The following is a 24963-nucleotide window of genomic DNA, read 5'->3' as shown; positions in this document are numbered from 1 at the left end:
ACAAAGCTACAGTAATCAAGACAGTATGGTACTGGCACAAAAACAGAAATATAGATCAATGGAACAGGATAGAAAGCCCAGAGATAAACCCACACACATATGGTCACCTTATCTTTGATAAAGGAGGCAAGCATATACAATGGAGAAAAGACAGCCTCTTCAATAAGTGGTGCTGGGAAAACTGGACAGGTGCATGTAAAAGTATGAAATTAGAACACTCCCTAACACCATACACAAAAATAAACTCAAAATGGATTAAAGACCTAAATGTAAGGGCAGACACTATCAAACTCTTAGAGGAAAACACAGGCAGAACACTCTATGACATAAATCACAGCAAGATCCTTTTTGATCCACCTCCTAGAGTAATGGAAATAAAAACAAAAATAAACAAATGGGACCTAATGAAACTTAAAAGCTTCTGCACAGCAAAGGAAACCATAAACAAGACCAAAAGACAACCCTCAGAATGGGAGAAAATATTTTCAAATGAAGCAACTGACAAAGGATTAATCTCCAAGATTTACAAGCAACTCATGCAGCTCAATAACAAAAAAACAAACAACCCAATCCAAAAATGGGCAGAAGACCTAAATAGACATTTCTCCAAAGAAGATATACAGATTGCCAACAGACACATGAAAGAATGCTCAACATCATTAATCATTAGAGAAATGCAAATCAAAACTACAATGAGGTATCACCTCACACTGGTCAGAATGGCCATCCTCAAAAAATCTACAAACAATAAATGCTGGAGAGGGTGTGGAGAAAAGGGAACCCTCTTGCACTGTTGGTGGGAATGTAAATTGATACAGCCACTATGGAGAACAGTACGGAGGTTCCTTAAAAAACTAAAAATAGAACTACCATACGACCCAGCAATCCCACTACTGGGCATATACCCTGAGAAAACCATAATTCAAAAAGAGTCATGTACCAAAATGTTCATTGCAGCTCTATTTACAATAGCCAGGACATGGAAGCAACCTAGGTGTCCATCATCGGATGAATGGATAAAGATGATGTGGCACATATATAAAACAGAATATTACTCAGCCATAAAAAGAAACGAAATTGAGTTATTTGTAGTGAGGTGGATGGAGTTAGAGTCTGTCATACAGAGTGAAGTAAGTCAGAAAGAGAAAAACAAATACAGAATGCTAACATATATATATGGAATCTAAGGAAAAAAAAAAAGGTCATAAAGAACCTAGTGGCAAGACGGGAATAAGAGACTTACTAGAGAATGGACTTGAGGATATGGGGAGGGGGAAGGGTAAGGTGTGACAAAGTGAGAGAGTGGCATGGACATATATACACTACCAAACGTAAAACAGATAGCTAGTGGGAAGCAACCGCATAGCACAAGGAGATCAGCTCTGTGTTATGTGACCACCTAGAGGGGTGGGATAGGGAGGGTGGGAGGGAGGGAGATGCAAGAGGGAAGAGATATGGGAACATATGTATATGTATAACTGATTCACTTTGTTATAAAGCAGAAACTAACACACCATTGTAAAGCAATTATACTCCAATAAAGATGTTTAAAAAAATACATAAAATAAGAGGGCTGAGCAAGAATACAATCTCAGAGTTCTCTTGCAATATTATGCTCTATAGTTTTATGAATTAGAAGAGCATAGAGGGTAACATCTTTTCTATCTTCCATTAAAAATATAAGTTCCATGAGGGTAATCATTATACACCTGATATCTAGCAGAGTGCCTGGCATATACAATGTACTCAATAAATTTTTGTTGAATGACTGAATGAATGATATTTGAGGTAGAATAAGTTTGCTTTGTCCCATCATTTGACTATTCTGTAAATAAGAAATAAACATTTATACACCTAATTTGGGACTTCATGGTAGACCTGGTAGGCACACAAAAATGCATGAGACATGGAAACTATCCTTGAATTTATGATCTAGATAGGGAAATGAGAAATGATTACTTGAGAGAAGAACCATGTAGGCAGTAAAGGATTTCCACTATATTATATAAGGGTTCAAAGCAGGGATAGGTCAGTGTGGACAGCTTGTAGTCTGCAGAGAAGGCTTCCTGAAGGGCACAGACATGAAGCCAAGCCTTGAATGGTCAAGAAAGATTAAAAATGGCAGAGAAGGGACGCATCTCCAGAACAGGATATTAGATGGGGCAGCAGGATAAGATGCTTCTGGACTTTTATGTATTAACAAGATACTTGGAAAACAGGTCCAAACTTGCCATTTTGAACACCCACTTATACCATACTCAGGCTCATTTATCCTGCACTCTGCTGGACATTTCCACTGAGAGCTCCCTTCTGACCTTCCGGCCTGCCTGGTCACTCTTCCCAGGACCCTGCATGCCATCTTGGACTCCTCCCTTTTTCTATATCTCCTGTTCCATCACTCACTAAGTTCTCTCTCCTGAATACCTCTTGGGCCTCCCCTCCTCCCTTGCCTTAACTTTTCACTTTGGCCATAGCTTCCCTGTTGGCCCCCGCTGCATTAATTTCATCCCCTAAATCAAGGGTTGACAAACTTTTTCTGGAAAGGGCCAGACAGTAAATAGTTCAGGCTGTGGAGGCCATACAGTCTCTGATTCAACTACTATCAGTACCACTGTAGCACAAAAGGAGCCATAAACAATACATCAACATTGGACTGTGTTCCAGTAAAACGTCTTTAGCAAAAACAGGCAGTGTGGCCTGAGGATCATAGTTTGACGAACCCTGTCTTAGATGTCTGCCAGAGTGGCTTTCAAAAGATACAAATAAGACCGTGTTATGCCCCACCCTAAACTCTTCTAAGACTGCCACTGCCCTCAGGATAAGTTCCAGGCTCCTTGGCAGGACATACAAGGGCCTCTGTGTCTCTCCCCTCGCTGGTCCCTCACAATTCTTATGACTGCACATTCAACAATCAATGACTTGATGCTTCCCAGAAATACTAGCCTCTCACGCCATGATTTGCCTCCCCATCAGTGTTTAATTAGCTGCTTGAACAATGCTGAATATGTTACATCCTCTTGCAGAGAGCTAAGTCCTCAAGCAATTAGTTTGTCCTACCAAGTATGACCTGCATCACCATTGTACAAACCTTCACAGAGCAGGGAAAATTTCTACGTCTTCCAGAAGCTGGATAGAGCTTCTGAGACCGGAAGACACATGAGCTTGTAGTAAAAGGCTATAAAAAGTCTTTGACCTATCAAAGTGGCAAAACGCTAAAAGACGATATTAAGTTTTGGCATGGATAAAGGGAAATAAATACTCTTATACACATTGATGGGAACATAAATCATACAATTCTTTTGGTAGAGTAATTTGAAAGTATTTTCGAATCCTAAAATGCACACACTCTTAAACTCAGTGATGCCACCTTCAGTTTAACCTAAGTTAAGATTCACAGTTGGGCACCCAGGTATATGTGCAAGGATGCTCCTTTTCAAAAGCACTGTTTCTAGCATTCCACACCTGGGAATGATGATGGAAATCATGGTATAGTGATGTTCTCCATGAATTCCACACACCAAGCTCACTGTGTTCCTGACAGCCCACTTCCATGTCTAATAAATCTCTCAAACTCAGTTAAGTCCAAAATGAAACTCCAGATCTTAAACCAAGAGATGACACAGCCCCAGCTCTCCCCATCCAGCAAACAGCAGCTCCATCCTTTAAGGTGTTCAGTTAAAAAAAAAAAAAAAAAAAAACCTGTTGTTCTTTCTCATACCCCTCATCTTAACCCATCAGGCAATTGTTTTGGGTACACTTTCAAAACATACCCAACCACTTCTTACACCACCTCTATTACTACTACTACTCTGTTCTAACCATCTTGCACCAGGATTTCGATAACAGCGTCCTACCTGTGCTCTCTGCTTCCACCCATCCATATATACTTAACACATGACCTAAAGTGAGACTTTTCCAATGTTAATTGAGGCATGTCATTATCCCAATCAAGACCTTGCAATGACTATCATTTCACTCTGAGTAAAGTAATTAAAATGGTCTAAAATGCTTGGCATGACCTGTCTGCTCTCCCTTACACTCTGATCTCTCCTTCCACACTTCTAGCCGCTATTCTCTCTATTCCAGCCACTCTTCCCACAACGCAGGTATCACTTCTGCCACAGGGCCTTTGCTCAGGGCTTTGTATTTCTGCCACGGGGCATCTGTACCTCAGCCAGATACACACAAGCCTCCTTCCTTCATTCATTCGAATTTCTACTTAAATGCTACTTTCCCAGTGAGGTCTACCCTGACAACCCTGTTTAAAATTGCAACATGCCCCATCTCCATGGTCTTGACCACCTTACTCTACTCTGCCGTCCCCCATACCACCTTCTAATATACAAAATAATTTACTCACTTGAGTACATCTACTGTTTATTGTCTGTCTCCCGGACTAGAACATAAACCCCACGAGGGATCTTTATCTCTTTTGGTCAATAATATCCCAAGCACCTGGAACAGTTCCTAGCACATAAAGGTTGCTAAATAAATATTTGCTGAATGAATACCTTAGAGGTTTTGTGAGAACAAAATGAACCAGCCCTAGCAAAGAGTCATCTAATAAATGTAGGTTCCAATTATTAGAAAGAATGAACTAAGCATACATGTACTAATGTGGAAAGTTGGCCATCTGTAATGGCAATAAGAAAAACCAAGCTACTAGTGTGCAAAGATAGTTATTACAGCATTGTTAGTAATACTGAAAAAATAGAAACAATGTTAAATCTCTCCATCTAAGTAACAGTTAAATAGATTACATCAACCCTCAAGCCCAGGCTTTGGCTACCAGGTCATTGTTACCAAGAATTAGGTAGGAATGTTTGTTTTATCATATTAAGGTGTCAATTTCAGGTAGGGAAAAGAAGTTGTTATTGATTGAACAGGATGTAGAGTGTGATACCATTTACTTTGAAAGAAAAAAAAAGTTGTGTGTGTATATACTAATGTAAAAAGGGAGGGAAACCAAATTTATGTATATATATAAACTTTATACTTAAAAATATATTTTAAAAATATGTTATTTTTGAGGAGTAAGGCTGAGGAGAGAATGAGGGCGCATGTGTAATTTTATACTGCATTGTTTCATTGTGCAAGCAATCAAGCAAACCTCAGTTTTAACAACCACAGTAATTTTTAAGCACAAACTTCTCACAGCTGAAAGATTTCATTTTAACTAATCATTTCAACCTTATTCCCTACTCCCTGATCTTATTAGGACTAAATTAACACAGATTCTAAGACAAGCTCTAGGAGGGCAGGGGGATTTTGTCTGTTTTGGTCACTGCGCTATCCCTAATACCTAAAAAGTGCCTGGCACATAGTAGGCACTCAAATATTTATAAAGTAAGTTAGTTCTAATATGAGACCACCTCCAGGTAAAAACAGAAGTAATGAATGAAAGGGTTTAAAAAAGAAATAGCAAAGGCCTCCATAAACTAGAGTATTAAGCCTCAAAATAAGGAGTTAAATGTTTTAGACTTTTTTGCTTCCCTTTCAGGTCTCTATTACAGTCGTTATGTGTTTTTAAAGCAACTCTCTTTGGCATTGCTCCACAATTAATTAGAAAATTATGGCCCTTACTGTCTCATAGGCAAGTTACTTAATATGGTTGTTGTCAAATTTGTAGATTCCCACTGATCTAATCTTTATTGCGGCAAAGAAGTATACCCAGTGCGATAATTCAGAACCCAGGTCAACTATAGTGGGACAGGTCGTGGGAAAAGGAGATTCTCTAATCAGGAGAACAGCACAGCATTTAAGATCAATTAAACAGTGAGTAGAAATCTAAATGCTTTTTAAATTTCCAACAGAACTACAGGAAAAACTAACTGGTTTGTGGGAAACAATGTATGTCATTAAAAATGAGGGAAAATGGTGTTTCCTTTTATTATTTTTAAAATGATTTTTCATGGAGTTGTGCTTTTTGCTCTGTTTTGCTAAGAGTAGCTCCACTCCAGGAAATAACTCAAACTTCTTAACAATGACTGGTCTAAGTTCTCAGTGCATCCACTCATTCATCCACTGTTTGTTGAACACACGTTACGAGCTAAGTGTTGCGCTTAGAACCGGGATATAGAAAGAGAAATAGTGAAAACCCAGGGACAAAAGTGCTAACCCTCACAACACAGTGTTACATGCACTATGCTTTTGTGCTGCCCTTGCAGGGTAGATAACCACAAATGTCAACACGTTCCAAGGTTTTTCATTCAAGAACTTTCAGCCTAGTAATTCATTTTTAAGACCTCCTCTTTACTCTCATGCTTACAATCTTCTCAAACATCTTAGTAAAAATTAGGTAATATTTTCCCCATTCTGTTTTTAAATCTGACAGCCTATGGAAACTTTAAGGGATACCAACCTCATTAGAAGAAGAAATAAAAATCAGCAACAGCAGCTCTGGAACTGTTATCAGGTAAAAACAAACACAGGTATCTAGACAGCCTTCAGTCATCAACTCAACAGACTACTGGGGAGTGAATGGGTTTAGTGCCATTTTTATCAAATCAGTGAAAACGGCATTATCACAGTCTTTCAGAGGCACTGTTTGGGCATAATTTTCCTGGCTGTGGGCCTCCTAAATTGATCATGTAGTTGTGCTAGAGACTCCCAAGGGCAGAAACTTGCATCAAGACCCGGTAAGCCAGCAAGATCTTTGCACTTAGTGTTTATAATACTCCAAAAGCCTAAAAGTCACCCAGAGCCGACTGGCTGTCAGACACAGCCATCAGCAGAATTACTGAATTAATGGTTGGCATTGCTGGTTTTTCTTCCCACCAGGCTTCTCAAAAATGCTCTGACAGTTTTTCTGGTGCCAGAGGGTGTCAGTATGACTGCAAGGGATGTGCTTACATTCAAATATTTGGGGTCTGAGTATCAACATAAAAACATTTTCAGAAAGAAGAAGCAAACACGCTGAGAAAATGGTGATCACCATTTTCTAACTGGATTTTGCCATGAAAATATAGTTACAAGGAAAAAAATACTTGGGGTGTATTGATGGGGGGGTGGATCTTATGATTGTCTAGTACTATCATCTCTATGTTTACTTTTCCCTTTAGAAATCCTTTTACCTTTAGTTATAGGTGTCTCCCAAATTCTATTCCCTACAGCAACCCTAATAAGCCAGCATCAGGGATCTATATACTCACTGGGATTATTAAATCAGCAATCTCTACAGATATCACATCACCTGCTTTATGTGACACAGCATAGGGGCAAACAGAAATTACAATTTAATTTTTCAGTCACTGGTATCACTTAATCAAGATGATTGGCTCCTTCGTGAATATGGGAGGCTCATTCTCTCTCTCCTCTTCTTCCTCTCCCCTACCCACATCCATATGCTAAGAGAGAATGGAAAATAAGGGGGAGAGAGGGAGTGCCTCATCAGAAGCCTCTGCTACATGTGCCTTAGTAATACCAGCTACTGTCATGGCTTCTGTGGTGCCTTTAATGCATGGGCATAGTTTGTCTTCTTATGCTTAAGAATGTCAAGGAGCTACAGCTGTTGATCACAAAGACAGTCCTAGGTATCGGAAAAATACACTGGTTTGAGGTGGTCCTTTCTGTTAATGAAACCATTACCTGAAAGTTTTCAGAGAACCTGGGTTCAATGGTTGGTAGCTCCAGCAAACACACCATGGGGCCATATCACAAACTGCTTCTTCTGACCTCAGTTAACTTAAAAGGCAGTGGGGTTCTGGTCTTCCCCGGAGGAGGTCTCATGATAAACACAACTGCCCATGTTTTTGCTCAGCACAGACCAGCAAGCAGGTAAGACTCAAGTCTAAAGGTAATAACAGACCCATTCAGGAGCTATAATTAAGTGAAAAGAACAGCAAACTGATCCCACATCTCTTTATTATAAGCACAACAAATCCAAATACCAAAACCCAAACATTTTTTTTTTACTGCTGCCACAGAAATACAGCCTAAGAAAGAAACTACAGAGGGATGCAAATGAGTAACCTTCAGTATTTAATTTGGTGGGGTCTGGGTAGCGGGGTTCAGGGTTAGAGACCAGTATCATCAGCAGGGAACTCTCCCCTCTGGCCCATCCCCTTTTCCCAAAATAGAAGAGGAAAGATATTGGGAGGGTAGAGCAGCCTGCTTCTGTTTGCTCAGTTGAGAAATGGAGGAATCAAGTCTCTGTTGATACCATTCATCTGCTAAAGCTTTCAACATCACTAAAATTCCTTGGCAAGTGATGAGCTGCATCTTGTTGACAAGTTCCAGTGCAAGTTAAATCACAAAAAAACCTAAGAGCATATCCAACCAATACTTGAGAGCTTCCAAAGTTATCAAAAAACACCAATTTTTAGAAGGTAATAAATAGCCTTACAGGTGATAAAAGACAAGTTTTTCTCAGCTAAGAAATGCATTTATTTTCCCAGAACCAGAAAGACAATATGTTATTCTTGGGTTGCTAAGTGCATATACATGGGTTCATGTGCATTGTATACACACTCACAGTCAAATATTTTTAATATTAAGAAGTCATAATGACCTCATGCAAAAGCTTCCAGTTTTATTGGAGCCCCCAACAAACATGCCTGAACCTTTTGAAAGCACTGAATTCAAGAGGAGTGTAAAACAAACAAACAAACAAACAAACAGGCAACAACAAAAACCAGCAAGGCTTTTTTGGTCAGCACATGCTCATGAGTACTCTCCTAAATGATTCTCAATTGACAAAGTGAGAGCGTGGTAAAAACTCTAGGAAAGAAAAAAGGACACTACATACCTCCTAATCCTTATAAGTATGCTCACATAGCCTCATATAATTTGGCTCAGACACAAATCCATTCTCTTTGTGTTTGAGGCAAAGTCTGTGTTCCAACACCATGGACATGACAGCTTCCTTGCACACTCCACTGCTGCCTGGTACTCAGGTCAGACAGACTGAGGACTGGGGAAGGGGAAGGGCCAGCCTTGATGCCTCTTTAAACACCCGCCTCCCCCTCGCCCAGCCTTCCTGGCTTGGCCCATTCACTTACAAGAACCAGAAATGAGAGAAGAGCCTTTCGGCTCCCAAGCACTCAGCAAGCCAGAGACTCTAGATCCTGCTTTCTATTTTCTGGCTGCCCACAGACATGCATACCTTATCTAGATGAGACAGTGCTCGGATACACACACGTTAATTTCCAGGAAACTTAAAAAGCCTTCTGCACGTACTCTCTTTCTTTTAAAAATGGGGAAAACGGGAGGAGGGTATGGCAGCTCATTCCCCCTTTCATTTCCCCGGGAGCCTGTAAAGCCCTTCAAAGTGCAAAGGCATTTGCCCACCGCGCCCTGGAGAAGTAGCTCAGCCTCTCCCCCGCCTTCCCCAGCCTGGGCGCCGGAACAATACAGCAACATACATTTTCCAACACCTGCTGGAGCCTATTAATATGCGCGGGGACGTATTGATTTTTCCCCCCATCCCTTCCCCTGCCCTCCACACTGAGCAGGCTTTCATCTCCTCCTTTACCGTCCATCGGGAACTCATTTCGGCGGTCCCCTCCCCCTCCCACCGCCGGTCCCCATTCAGCCGAGCCCCTCGCTCGAAAGCCCAGGCTGACGAGCACACTTTGGAATGCACTTCATTAAAATTTAGCTGCCCGATTCCAACCTGCAATGCGGAGGAGGCAATACAAAGCGCGCGCCACACTTCCTCCAGCATCTCCTTCAAAAGCCCCATTGTTCGCCAGGCATCTGCTCCAGAGCCCGGCCTCTCCCTACCCACTGACCCCTGATTTTTTTTCTCCCCCCGCCCTCCCCCGCCCGGCCAAACGGGCCTGCCCGGTGAATTAGAACGCAGCCGCAGCCATCTGGCCCTCCCAAGCTGGCCCGGTTTCTCCCCGCCCCTCCTCTCTGGTCCACACACCACACATGGCATCTTCACCTCCATGGATGTTCCCACAACCCAAGCGCAAACCTCGGGCGGCGGGGCGCCTCTGCCGCCGCCTGCCTGTGCCCAGGCTTCCTCCAGGGGCGGATCGCTCGAATCCAGAGGTGGGCAGGCGCCTGCGGGGGCGGCGAGGGGGCGATCTTGGACCACTTGTACTTGCCTGCAAATCCCAGCCCGATCGCCAAGATTAATCCTTCCCTTTGTGAGCCTGAAAGAGCCTCCCACCACGCCTGTCCTCGGCTCTGCAGCGGCTGTAAGAGAGGCAGGGGGGTGGGGGGGGGATCCGAACCCCTTTCTAGGCGAGCTGGGGGCACCTCGGCCTCCTGACCACGGAGAGGTTTTGCGAGGGAAGAAGGCGCTGGCGGCAGGAGCAGGTGATGGTGCGAGAAGGGAGAGGAGATGCCCAAGCTTGAGCCTTTTATATTACTGGCGACATTTCTAACACATGACAACAATTTCCATCTGTATTTAAGCCGGGAGTGTGAAAAAAGAGCATTACATCACAGAGCCCGGGTTCCTAGAGGCTGCCGGATATCTAGGCCAGGGGGATTAGGGCTGCACCTGCGGAGCGGGCGGGAGCCCAGCGAGGCGGGCACTGCCTCTCCCACCAGGCATGCCAGGTCCCCATCGCCCGCGAGGTCCTGCGGGAGCCCCTGGCCAAGGAAAGGCGGGAAATGAGGCTGCTCCATTTGCAAGACGCAGGAGGCTGGGTGGACGGGTCGGGGAAGCCGGGGTGGGGGGGGGGCGGGGGGAGCGGATGATTCTCTTGGTTAGGCATGCAACCCTGACTTCCCAAGAGGAAGGGGCAGCAGGCTTCCAAGCGCCTTCAGGTAGGACCCACTGCTGCCCTTCTGCCTCTTCGTCAACTCTGGAGGGAATTTCAAAGATAATAACTCTGATGTCTGAAATAATTTTTCCCTGGAGTTAAAGGTGGATGGAGAATAGCATATTAATTTGTGAAATCTACTTTCAAGGAAGAGCCACGTCAAGAATTCAAGGTGGAAACTGGTTCAGAATCAAGCTGTTTCTTTAAGGCTTATCTCTGTGCCATTCAAATCCACTCTTTAAAACAATGTGTAAGAGCCTAGTGGTATCATCTTCACTCTGTTTCTGATGAGGCATCCCTCCCCTATAGCTCCCACCCTCCCTAGCAAGAAAACTTTATTGAAAGCCCTCTGGCTCTAAAGGCACACATTTCTTCTCTATTGTCAAGTGGCCAGTCCTTAGAAACGTCAGCCACTCGCTGTAAGGCAGAGAACCCCACAGACTGTCAAAGGAAGGAGGCGTCTGCTGCCTGCCTTTCCCCAACCCAGGTGTGACAGAGCCATGTGCAACCATCCTCGGAGAATTCCTGACTCAGTTCGGACAGGAGGAGATAACGGGGCAGGAGGAATGTTCTGAGGGGATGAATGACAAGAAAATAAGAAAAGTGAGGGAGGAAGCAAGGGACATGTCTCTTCCTGGCGGGAAGAGAGGACACAGGCAATGAGGAACCTAGATCCAACATGGGTAGAGGACCAGACTTCATGTGACGGTGAAGTGGAACGAGGGAGGAAAAGGTGAGAGGGCAGCAGAGCCATTCACATCACAAGGTAACATAAATCTTTCCCTTGAATGCAGTATCAGCTGGGTTTTGCAGCAGATGAAAAACCAAAATGTGTTCCTTCGATATTTGCTACTCAGTAAGCAGTCACTGTGTGCACGTCTGTCTTGCTGTCTGTTTCCTGCACAAACCGGGATGTGGAGGGATGGCATTTCTAAAGCTCCTCATCCTTCCGGTCACTTATGATGGTCAAAAGACTCAACTCTGGATCAGACTCACTGGGTTCTAGCCCCATCTCTCCACTTTCCTGCTGTGGGTATGGAGGTAACTTACTTGCTAGGTCTGCACCTGTTTCTCCATGTGTAAAAGGTACCAAAACTACCTACTTGTGAGGATAATATATACAAGTGTCTGACACACTTCACCACACATAAAAGGTGCTTCTAAATGTCACCTATCATTGTTATTATGACGTTATCTCTACATAAAGTGTACTCACAAAATGAAAGCCCCCATCTTCTACTTCTGAGGACACCTGCAAACTGGAACAGCTCCCAGGGCTTAGCAAAATGCACACACCAGCACCCTGGATGTCACTCGGCTGTCAGAAACAGTGAATGAGACACCTTGGAAGAAAAACATTTTCGTTTGCTTCGTTCTTGTCTCACATCTACTTTTAGGAAGATGGAGAGGCCTTGAGAGCTGAATGCAAAGTATTAGCTTACATTTCTGGTTTGCGAGAAACAATAAAAACTTAAGGGGATGGTTTCTTTATCAACCATGTACATAATACATGTGAACATTTACATCATTTCCCCTCTCAATCATCATCAAAAAAGAATAAAGAAAAAGGAAAGCTGATTCCACATAAAACTTTCAAAAGCCTTAGCTACAACTTAATGCTGAAAAATGGAATTTGTGTGTTATTAGTTTTCCACAAGAAAATGATTGTGCAGAACAAATTAAATTGCTCTTTTGCTAGGAATCTGCTTAGAGACTGCACCGATGGGAACAAAACTATAAAAGCCATTCTCTTTATGAAAGAAAGAAGGGAACTTTTATTCAATAAGTATTCAAGGATGTAGCTTTCCAATCTTCAATAAGGGGAGAAAAATAGCCCTAATTTGGTTTGGAAATACGCTTAACAATAACAAATTATTTTCACCTAGAGCTCCAGAGACCAGGTTTCTCTATGTATAAGTGAGGTACAATGAAAAGATTCCATGAAAATCTACTTGGTTTTTAATCAGTGTAGACACTTGATCTCAAAAACTGAGACTCTCTGAGCTTGTGTGGTCTCCAGCCTAAGCCAGGAGAGATGCTTAATTGCATTTCTTCTGAATTTTCTTTTGTCACACACAAAAAATGAAAATCAATAAGGTCCTGGGCTAGCCTTCCTTCCTGGGTGTCTGACTTCTAATCCTTAAGGTCGAGCTATGCAGTGTCTTGAGGGCACAGTTTAGAGTGGCAGCAAAATGTAGACACTTCTTTACAACACTATTTAACAAACAACTGAAAGAAAAGGGCCAAGAATTTCCTTCACTGACTGTGTTCAAAGCAATTACAGAAACGATTAGGAATCGGGCCAATTAAATGTCGTGGAAAAGTGACCACTTGGGAGGCAATAGAACATAGTAGTTATCAGAGTGGCATTTGGCGCCACCCTAGCTGCATTCCAAACTCACCCCTCTGGCTCTCTCTTGATGTGAATCATTGGGTAAGAGACTCCACCTTGCTACACCTCCACTTTCTCACCTGTAAAATGGGAATAAAGAGTTCCTGCCTCATAGGATTGTTATGAAGACTAAGTGAGTAAATACTGGGCAATGTACTTACATGAGTGCCTGGCACAGAGAAAAGTACTCAGTAAGTGTTAGTTATTACTGTCACATCAATCATTTCTAACATTTAGGTGTGGATTTCCTCTAAAAGCTTGCTCTGCATATATCTTCCCTTAAATATGTATTAGCACATGCCAAGTACAGAGCACTGTTGGGTGTAAAAGGAAGTATAATACATCTATAGGGTTGGAAAAAAAGACTTTATAGTTATTTTTAAATAGAAATGTCCTTTGAATAAAATTATGTTCAATTTTGTTATGTGACACAATACAGGCCACCTTCATGGAGTAAAATGCAATAAAAACAGAAATTAACAGAAAAAGAAGGAAAAATTATCAAGAATAATAATAATAAAATCTGTGGGATAGACCTAGATTCCTACACAGAAGGGAATTATAGCCTTGAATGCATTTATTAGAGAAACGGAGAGACAGAAAATTAATGACTTATGCTTTCTATTCATGAAGCTATAAAAATAAAACTGAAATGAAGTTTTTAAAACATGAAAGAAAATTCAACAAATAGTTCTCAGACAAGTGGATATGCACATACAAATGAATCAAGTTAGAAACCTACCTCATACCGTACATAAAAAGTAACTCAAAATGGATCACCGGCCCAAAAGTAACACCTAAAACTATAGAACTCTTAGAAGAAAACATAGGAGTAAATTTGGGTTAGACAATGACACCAAAAGCACAAGCAACAGAAGGAAAAATAGGTACATTATACCACATCGAAATCAATAAGTTTTGTGCTGAAAACAATATTACCAATAATGTGAAATGACAATCCACAGAATGGGAGAGAATATTTGTAAATCACATACCTGATGAGGGACTTGCATCTAGACTATATAAAGAACCCCTACAACTCAACAACAAAAAGACAAATAACCCAATTAAAAAATGGGCAAAGTACTTGGACAGACATTTCTCCGAAGACAATAAACAGGTGGCCAATAAGCAAATGAGAAGTGCAACATCATTACTCATTAGGGAAATGCCAATCAAAACCAAAATGAGATACCACTTCATACTCACTAGGATGGCCATCATTAAAAAGTATTGGTGAGGACCCAGAAACTCTACTCCTAGCTCTATAGCCAAGAGAAATGAAGACATACCTTTACACAAAAACTTGTACATGAATGTTGCTAGCAACATTATTCATAATAGCCCAAAGTGGAAACAAACCAAATGTCCATCAACTAACAAATGAATTAATAAATGCGGTATATCCATACAATAGAATATTACTCAGCAATAAAAAGGAATGAAGTACTGATACATGCTGCAACTTGGATGAACCTTGAAAACATTATGCTAAGTTAAAGAAACCAGACACAAAATGCTACATACTGTATGATTTCATTGATATGAAATGTCCAGAACAGGCAAATTTATAGACAGAGAATAGATTAGTAGTTTCCTGAAGCTATGGGATTCGGGAGGAAATGGAGCATAACTGTTAATGAGTCTAGGATTCTTTTGGAGGGAGAAAAAAACATCTAAATTAGATTGTGGTGACAGCTGCACAACCTTGTGAATATACTAAAAAACACTGAATTTTTGAGAACGGGGTGAATTGTATAGTATGTGAATTACATTTCCATAAAGTTGTTTTTAAAATGTAGAAAAAGGGAATAATGAAATTAAGGTAGAATTATAGACAGGTAACTGTAGGCAATAAAGAAAAAAATCAAGAGAAAAAGCTATTTTTATGACAGGACTAATCAAATTGAAAAGCCTTTGGCAAATATGACCCTGGGTTGGGGAGGGTGGGGAGAAATCACAAAAGAAATCAACTTTAGAGCAAAAACGGTGGCATTAAAAATATGTGAGATTTATTTTCATGTATAAGAGAATACCATGTACAGCTTTATACCAGTTAATTTCAAAGTCTAGTTAGAATAGATCATTTTTGCGGGCAATAAATTAATGGAACTAGCTCAAGAAGCAGTAGGAATCCTGAGTAGAGCAATGACTAACCAAAATGAAATGAAGTTAAAGAATTATCTCCTTGCCCCCTTTTCCTAGCTTTTATAAGGAAAAAATCATGTCCCAGGCCAGGATGCTTTACAGACAGATTTTACCAAGACTTTCAAAGAAGAATGTGGTACCCTTTATGTTAATCCAAACAGACACACTCTCTCTCTACTATATATTATCCATTTTCTGTGGATTCATATATATATTTATGAATGATTAGAAAAATATCCCAGAGGAATAATTTTAAATGGCAATCTATGGTCACCTTTGGGGAAGACAAATGAAAACAGTATGAGGGTGGGATGGTTAAAGAGGGTATTAAAATTTATTGTGATGCTTTTGTTTTTAATGAAAAAATGGGTATGTATTACTTACATAAGAGAAAAATTAATTTGGAATGAAAAAAATTAAGGTGTTCACTGGAGACTTAGACTAAATTTTCTGTGCCATTGAGTGAACCATGGAGGGTAGATAAGAGGGAAGTATTATTGCCACCGAATGGCAATTTATTCTAATTGTAGGCAAAATCCCTAAGGAACTAAAGCAGTAGCCTGGTAATTTTTATAACACCAAAATTTTCTTAGTTCTAAGATGTCATTAATTTTAAGATACATCTATGAATTAACAGCTTTTCAGGAAAAAAAGAAAACTACCACATTAAACATCTACATCTATGTTCTACAACAGCCAAATGCAGAAAAAAGTATTGATTTCTTACTTTCTGAGAATCAAGAAATAATGGTGCTAACAGACCAAGGGAGATACTGATAAAAATGAAAAACACTCTTCATATGATAATAATTTAATCTGTGTTGTTTAGATTCTGCAGCCAAGTTCTGTCTGGAAAATGATGTCTAGTTAGATATGGACATAAGTTTATAATGATTATAAGAAGTAACAAATATTCTGGTTATTAAGGAAAATAGTGTTAGGAAGGAAAACAGAACTGTCTCCTTATATCTGATGCTTTTTAAAGTGACCAAAGGGCCTGAATATAATAAGATCAACATGTAAGAGAAGAGTTTCTATTGTTCATGTTTTTTCATGACTTATGGAAAATAATGACTTTCATATGTCAAAGATAAATGACGTATCACTTAGCTTTGGGTATTTATATACCCAAAGAGATGGGTATTTTCCTTATAATAACCTTTGATTTCCACCATTAAAAATATATATATCAGCTTGAGATAGTATTTTCCAGCTGGATTTTAACTTGAGCTGCCATGAAAGTGTGAGGAAGAGACCCCTTTATGAAGAAACAACTCCATTGACAATTCTCTGGCTTTTGTAAGTCAACAGGGGGACCAAACAGCAAATGGGAAATAAACAGAATTCCTATGGCTGTAAATTTCAACAAGAAATGGAAATAGGGCAGACATGGAACGTTTACCTTCAAGTGCCACAATTCTAGCATTACTTCTCTTCAAGGTGTGAAAGATGACCATCTTCTTGAATGGAACACAAATGAGCTTTTTCTACAGGTTTTCCAAGAAAATGCAGAAAAAGCAAGCTTCCAGCTATTACAACCGAAAATGGCTCATGCAATGCAAATATGCAATTTAAGATAGCTAAAGGAGAAGAATGATCCTGCAATGCACTATCAAAGATCAAAGTTCCAGGAACTTTAGACTTTGATTGCACAAGGGATGCTGTCAAAATTGACTCTTTACATTTGTATGACCACATCTCTCTACAAATGACCTGTTTTACAAGACCACACCCCTCCCTCCTTGAAGTTGTGCAACTTACATTGAACCTACAGTATCATCTTTGTGTCTTTTGACTCCTGCTGCCTTCAGAACACAAATTAGAACTCCCAACAGTATATTTACCATGTGCATGTTAGAACTTGTCACTATGCTCATATACCAGCCAAATGAGCTTCTGAATACATCTGTCACAATGAGTAAGTAAAGGGGGGCATGAAACACAGATTTGATACTCGCCAGGGAGTGTGATGTGAAAGGCAAGTGTGCTTCTTGGGGGCGGGGCACCACTGTAGGGGGTGCTTCTCTTCTGGCAGATATGCAAAGACTCAGGGATAGAGAGCGCAAGAGCTGGCAATAAAAGAAAAACTAGCCCATGGGGGCCAACTAGTCCTTTCCACTTGGCCTAGCCTATCCTACCTTTAGGGTGTGCTGAAGGGCTTTCAGCAGATCAGAGTTAATGAGGAAGAGAGAATGAGTTAAGTCTACAGTATGCACCATTTGAAAGTGCCTATCAGTGGGCCTTATGTTAGTAAATTATTAATTGTCCAACTTGGCCTTGATGGTGGATGAGTCACACAGCAGACTCATCTCAACTGTAACTGCTCTAACACTAAACGTTGTAGTGGAAGAATTACAGAGACCAAATTCTGCAAGAAAGCCCATTTTTATCCACAACCCAGAGATAAGGTCTAGCAAGTGCTCCTGGTTACATCGAAAGACCCTCTCCTACTCTGCATCACTCCACTCTGCTCACTAAACAGCTGTCATGGAAATAGAGTGTGCACATCGACTCATCAGATACATGGATATATTTCTGCAGTTTGAGCACCTGTTACCTGCCAGGGCCTCTCTTGGTGCTTCTTATGTATTATGTCACTTAACTCTCACCACAATTCCATTGGGATGATACTATTGTCCCCATTTTATAAATTAGGAAGCCTTAGGGAAGTAATTTATCCGAGATCACAGAGCCAGAGAATGGAGGGGCTGTTTGTCAAACCTACTTCTGTCCACATCCAAAGCCTGTGTTTACTCAGCAGTCACAACCCTGTGCCTCTCAGCGGTCTGAAAGTCTGAAGGAGGCTGCTTTTCCAGGAAGTTCCCTTGAAACCAGGTTCTGGTCACTGCTGATATGGGTGTTCAAGGCGAGTTTCAATAACTGCCTGTGTCACTAGGATATGTTTCCTATTCTGATTTCTATATATTTTAGGAATATATAATCCATCACAGTAATATGCTTTGGGACGCCCATATCAACTCCAACATACACGAATCTGGTGTACAAGTGGGCATCCTGTGCTGGTTGCTCCCAGAGCAGAGGACTCTTTCCCCCTTTCTGGCCTTCCCACCTCATGCTGCAGCTCACACTACTCCCTGAAACTGCCATTGCCTCTGTCCCTGAAGCAGCTATACACTTGGGCTGGCAACAAGTCTCCTAACAGAAGTGGTCCATTCAGCATCTTCAACACCATCACCACCATCCAATCACGGCTAGCACTATCACCATGACCGTAACCCATCCCAGAATCCTCCAGATGTGAAGTGCTTACAGGAGACCAAGATTGTGCCAGGTCTTCTGACAACCTTTTAAGGAAGGTATTGTTACTCCTATTTTGAAAATGAGGAAAAGAAGTCTCAAGAAGCTGGCTGACAAAGAAGAAAGAGGAAATAAAAGACATGCTTCCCACCACTACCCAGGGCAGGCAGATTTCTTTAATTGGGTCCTACATCTGCATTTTATCTTATTCTCTTCTTTTCAGAAACTCTCTTCTGGTTCTCATTTGTCCCAGTTGCAAGCACAAAATTCTTAGGAGAATAGATACGACTTCTAGTGATCCTTTGTAAGAGATCAGTCACTTTGGCCTATTATGTATTATGCCCATGGCCACTGTCTTTCCTTTTGTACTACTAATATAAAAAAGAAAAGAGGACATTGGGAAAGAGAAAGAAATATATTGAAATATCTTAATGGGCTGCTCATCTGATATTAGAATAGATTTTTTTCTCAATTTAGATACTAGTCACCCACGCCTTCTCTGTGCTTGGAACCACAGCTAGTCATTAACATCCACTTCTTCAAGCCATCCTCACCACAACCTATAAAACAGGTATTATTGGACCCATCCTATAGATGAAGCTCAAAAAGATGAAGCAGCCTGTCCAAGCACCGCTAATAAGAAGCAGTCAGGATTAAAACCCAGCTGTTTCTACAAATCAGCAAGAAAAAGACAAACTACCCAATTAAAAAGAAAAATGGGAAAAGATTTCAACAGGTATTTCACACAAAAAAAGTCTCCAAATAGACAATAAACATTTGAAAAGGTGCTCAATACTCTACATCAGAAAAAATGCAAATTCAAATCATAATGAGATACCCACCAGGATGACGAAACATCGGAAAGGCTGACAATAGCAAATGTTGGTGAGGACAAGGAACAACTGGAACTCTCACGCATGTAGGTACTAGTGCAAATTGGTACAATCACTTTGGAATCTGGCAATATCTATTGTAGCTGAGCTGCTTATGCCTACATATGACTACACAGGGAACAAACAATCCTAGGTAGGAAATGAGTGCATACATCCACTTATATAAGAAAGTTCCCAGCAGTAGCTAAAAACTGGAGATAGTTTAAATCAACAGAAGAATGGATAAAGATGGTGGTATATTCATACAATGTAAGACTAGACAGCACAACAACAACAAAAAATCAAACTACTGCTACGTGCAAGCAATGTGGATGAAAAAGAAGTTAGAACAAAATAATACATACTGCATTTATATGAAATTCAAGAACAGGCAAAATAATCTAGGGGGGTAAGTCAGAATCATGATTACCTCTGGGAGAGAGGAGAAGTGTTCAATGGGAGGAGACACGAGGGAGCCTGCTGGAATGCTCATTGTTCTATATATTGATCTGGGTAATGGTTACATAGATGAGTGTGCGTGTGTGTGTGTGTGTGACGTGTGGGTGTGCACATGGATGTAAAAATTCATCAAGCTCTGCACTTAAGACTTACGTAACTTATTATATGTATTTTATTTATTTTCTACCTTAACTTTTTTTTTTTAAGGTCTCTGTTAGAACCCAAATACACCTAGCTCCTTTAATGGTCATTGAGTGTTGTGCTCTACTGCCAGAGTCTGGAACAACGGGAAGAAATGGACCAGTCTGTGGTGTAAGGAAAGGAAAAAAAGAGAGAGGGGGTAAGAAATTGAAGGAGGGAAGGACAGTGGGAGGGAGGAAAGAACAGAGGAAAGGAGAAAGGCTGATGTGCCATGCCAGGCCAGGCCCCTAACACATACAACATGAATTCAGAAAAAAACAGCAAGAATTACATCAACAAGTTATTTTTGTCAACTACTCCATGTTCCCTAAAGATACCATATTTTTAAGTTGTATCTGACAGTTTGCTTCTCAGTTTGTAAATCATCCATATCTACAGTGAGAAGGTACAAAATTCCCCCAAAGGATCCCAGACGGTGGTGGATTTGCATGGGGTGTCTGATTCTAGCCTAATGAAGGATGCTGAATGCCCACCTTTTAGCAGGTAGCCTATGTGAGGCCCAGATTAAGCAGCAAACCTGAAATTCAATAGAATCTATATTAGCCACAAATATTCCACTGGGGCAAAAACATGTAGATTCTCAGACTTATTTACAGTCACGCACCAAACCATCAGAACTCACGCCAAATTTCAGTTCATCTGATGGTTTTATAGGATGTCTCATTTTCAAGTCATGTATCTAGGGAATATTTTATCTACAACGTAGGCAACATGTTTTTCAAATTTCCACTGAAATAGATGTGCTTTCCCCGCCCCCATATCACTAACTAAATGATGTTGACACTGTGCAAAACCATTTAGAGATGGAAATAAGGAATGTGCATCCCTCAAATCAGTTGATGATGAAAACTAAGAATACAGAAGTTGTAACTTCTGACAATCCTGTAAGGTCTGTTTGTAATGGCCTTATGAGACAGGAAAGGAGAAAAATGTCAACTTCATTTATGTACAGCAACTACAATTAGAAAGCCAAAGTAATAAATCTTTCAAGCTCGCTGACCTTGAAAATGACTTCATTTCTAGTATAACCAAATTCTGTCTCACTTTTCAAAGCAAAGCACTTAAGAGGATAGTATGGCCTCACTTCTAATAGGGAGGTCAGGAGAGGAGAGAAGTCCCAACTAGAAATGTGGCAACCTCCAAAGAAATGGTCCAAGGAATTAAATGTTTTCCTTCAGGAGTGTGAGAAATACAATGAGAAGGCTGAGCCTTGGTACAAATGGGGTTCTGGTAGGGCCCATCTTGCTGCTTAGATAGTCCTTGGATCACTGTTACTTACCCTACTTTGGCTTCTTCCATTAACAGGCAACTGAACCTGGATCTGAAAGAGCCAAACCTTGGTCCAAAGAGTCATCTCGTAGCATCCCATACCTACTGAGGTTGCCGAGGAAGGGAAGGGGCAAGAAGATCTTTGACCCAGGTCTCCTATTCATGAAGAGCCTTAAATTTAGACTTTTGTTATGGTCAAATAAAGTTATGTCTACAGTTACAAAGATACAGTAAAAGGAATGATAAGTATTTGAACTTGGGGTCTATTATCAGACTATACTGCCTTTAGAGTACCTTCAGTTAATGGTTCATACATCTCGCAATTGATGAACAGCACAATTATACTGCATTGCTATGTGTATGTTAAAAGTATTAATTAACTGCAAACGTTAAAACTATGTCCTATCTTTTGCTGTAGCACTGGTTTTTGTTGTTGTTGTTGTTTTTAAATATGTCAGAAGACTCAAAAACATAAGTGGTCTATTCTTGAGGGGTCCTAAGGAGAGAGCACTGTGGCAAAGGATTACATTATCTTCGGACTGGGCCTGGGATATTAAGATGCTTAATGAGTCTATTATACCCCTAATAAAGACTCCTTTTTAAAGAGGAATTAAGCCTAGAGATGTTAAATAGAGTCATTTGCCCATGGTTACATGAGTAGATGTTTCCTGATTCTCCCTAGGAAAGAGGTTCCGCTGCTTTTCCTTTTGTCTCTCTTTTTTATTTCACTTCCTAGTCACACAGATTCACTGGTCTCAAGACTGAGCTTGGTGCCTGTGCTTGTACATCATATAGTCCTGGGCTTACCCGACTGTGGGATTTACCTTACTCTCTTCTAGCTGCCTCTTGTTTGTTATAGTGGTTGCCTGCTATACTATAAACTCCCCGAGAGCAGGAAAGGTAACCAGTTTACCCCTAAATGTTGAGCCTCTATCACTGTGACCTGCTCATAGTGGTATTCAAGATGTGTTTGTTAAATGGACAGATAAATGGAATAAATGGAGAATGGCTGGGTGAGTAGATGGATCAACTGATTGAAGGAAGGGTAAACGAAAGAAATAACACTTAGTACCCCAAAAGATCCAATTCTAGTATGTCTCAAACCTTTAATTAGCTGAATTAAGAATGGAGAGATCTCGTAACTGGACTGGATTAGGCTTCTGATGTTCAAGGATCCAGTGGATATCACCCTCATTGGAGTAAGGTACCACTTCACCATGCCTGAGACGAATACCTCCCAAATGAATGGCAATTTGGCTCTATCTTTCAGGCCAGCTAAGTATCTACTACTGGAACTCAGCCACTGCATAAAACCAGGCAGTCAGGGTGCTGTCCACCACCAAGGGCACCATTCACATACATTACCAACTGAATAGTGCCCCCTGGATTTGTATAATGTGGTGGCTCTGATGGGATCTAAGACTAAGATGAAATTATTTTCAAAAGCATAACAAAAGGTATCTCCTCCCCTCCCCAGAAAAGGAGTATGTTTAATTACTGATTCTTTTTCCTTTTTTTTAAAAAATGTTCTCTAGAACTATAAATAATAGGCAATATGAGCCACTGGCTAAGAGGGAAATTTCTAGAACAAGACAACACAGCTCTACCACATATTCGCTGTGACATCTTGAGCAAGTTATTTAATCTTTTTGTTCCTCGATTTCCCTGAATGTGGAGAGTGATAGCACATACCTACAGGACCATTGTGAGGATTAAATGAGTTATTACACTAATATAGAATAAAACCTAGCATATGGCAAGTGCTCAAAGTATGTTAACAATTCTAATGATGATTATTATACTCTTATATTCATCTAGAATCCCAATAGCAGATATTTAGGATCCATTTAAAATAATTGTTCCTGGGACTTCCCTGGCAGTCCGGTGGTTAAGACTCCACACTCCCAATGTAGGGGACATGGGTTCGATCTAAAATCCCGCATGCCGGGCGGCGTGGCCAAAAACAACAACAACAACAAAAAAGTGTTCCTAATTTATTTTCTAAGATGTATTTAGTAGGTGTATATGTATCTATACACACAGATGTACACATACATAGTCTGAGCAAAGAAAATGTGGTGGTTACTAGTGGTAGCTTTAGTATCCATGTTGAGTGCCTGACCGCCAGTCCCATTCCACAATTTTAAGACAAGTCGTTAATCTTACTAAGCCTCAGTTTCCTCATCTGTAAATGAAAATAATAACAATTACAGTATTAAACGAGAAACCATAATTAAAACACTTAGCATGTACTTGGTATTCCATAGGTGTTAGATTTTTGTTTTAATATACACACGATGTCTTTCAGGCTAGTCCTGCTATAGTTTAACAGACAACATCTATCAAAGTACTAACAAAATCTCAATTCTAGGCTAAAAACACATTAATATTAATAAGGGGGAAAAATAAAAACATAACATTCACATAAAATCCTCCTTTCCAAAACTATACTGGTTGCTTTTTAAAAAAGATTTTTGGTATGGGTTTACTTTTGAAACACTTTATTTGGAAATAATTTCAAATTTACAGAAAGTTGCAAGAATAAGAATAGTACAAATTTTTAACCATTTTTAATGTTTTATAGCCATTTGAGAGTAAGTTGCATTCACCGTGGCCCTTTATCCCTAAATACATTAGAGTGTATTTCCTCAAAATAGAGATGTATAATTAGTTCATTTCAATGCAAGACGAAAAAATGTCATTGAGTGGTTAATAAGTCTACTTTATTCATATTATGGTTGAACTAACACAACTGACATTTTCTTGTTGTTTAAATTTAAGGTAATCATTTTGGGTAATTCATTTCATATGGAGTTTAGGTAAGCCCCTCAGAGCATAACTGGTAAAGTGTTCTTACTTGGATCTCAGCATAAATGCACATTATCCATTAGAGAAGCCAGACATTTTATTTGTACGTAGTTTTATTAAACACATTTGATACAAGATTTCTTTAAAAATGTATTGCATTTCACTCTCTTGACTTAAATAATTCTTACTAAATCTAAAATTACTAGAATTAAAAACTTTTCTTAAAATAAATAATAGATGGTAAGGATACTATGAAACCTCCCTGTCCCTACATAAATTGCTGTGGAAATTGCTCTATAATTGCAACAAATCTTGATGAAAAATGTCAGCTAAAACTATAAAGCAATTTAATGAATTAACACGGCTGCCAAATAGATATATTAGTATCCTACGCCCAGCCAAGGACTAATCCGTATGTTATTAAGAGAAGACTCTTTTTCAAATTCAATACATTAATTTAAAAAATGGTCTTTAAGCTGACTGAAGCCAGAGATATGAACCAAGAGCATGGACTCTCGGGGGAGGTGAGAACTGGGTTTGAATCTGGGTTCCATCATTATTAAACTGCTCACCTTGAACAACCCGCTTATAAGCTCCTCACACCTCAACTGCCACGCTCCTAATACAGGGACGATAACCTTATGCCTCTCAGAGTCTGGTGAAGGTTAAAAGAGACAAAACTTGTAAATCACTGAGCACAGTACCTGGTACATATAGTAAGCACTCGATTAATGACAGATATTATTAAGCAATAAGGTTGGTCTAACATATTTTCATAAGAAGATTATAAATTACATCAACTCTAATTAAACTTAAATCTAAACTCCTATGGCTTTGC

The 24963-nt window shown here is 40.2% G+C and overlaps 1 protein-coding gene across 25 annotated transcripts in view; it reads right to left on the bottom strand.

Moving 5' to 3' along the window:
- Window positions 1–24963, bottom strand: part of MAGI1 (membrane associated guanylate kinase, WW and PDZ domain containing 1) — a 612719-nt gene that overhangs the window by 217641 nt on the left and 370115 nt on the right. Inside the window, exon 1 of one of the 25 annotated variants that reach the window (XM_082344629.1) lies at window positions 10053–10262. The exons of 23 other annotated variants lie outside the window; for them this stretch is intronic. The gene's annotated coding sequence lies outside the window, so the exon portion shown is untranslated. Of the gene's footprint in view, window positions 1–9613; window positions 9633–10052; window positions 10263–24963 lie in introns of those variants that run through there. One more of the 25 variants, XM_082344632.1, reaches the window with a different exon arrangement.

This window comes from Balaenoptera borealis (genome assembly GCF_965194805.1).
Source record: "Balaenoptera borealis genome assembly, chromosome: 12".
In the NCBI taxonomy this organism is placed as follows: Eukaryota; Metazoa; Chordata; class Mammalia; order Artiodactyla; family Balaenopteridae; genus Balaenoptera; species Balaenoptera borealis.
The sequence above is the reverse complement of the archived record's forward strand: the minus strand, read 5'-3'. Positions and strand labels throughout refer to the sequence as shown.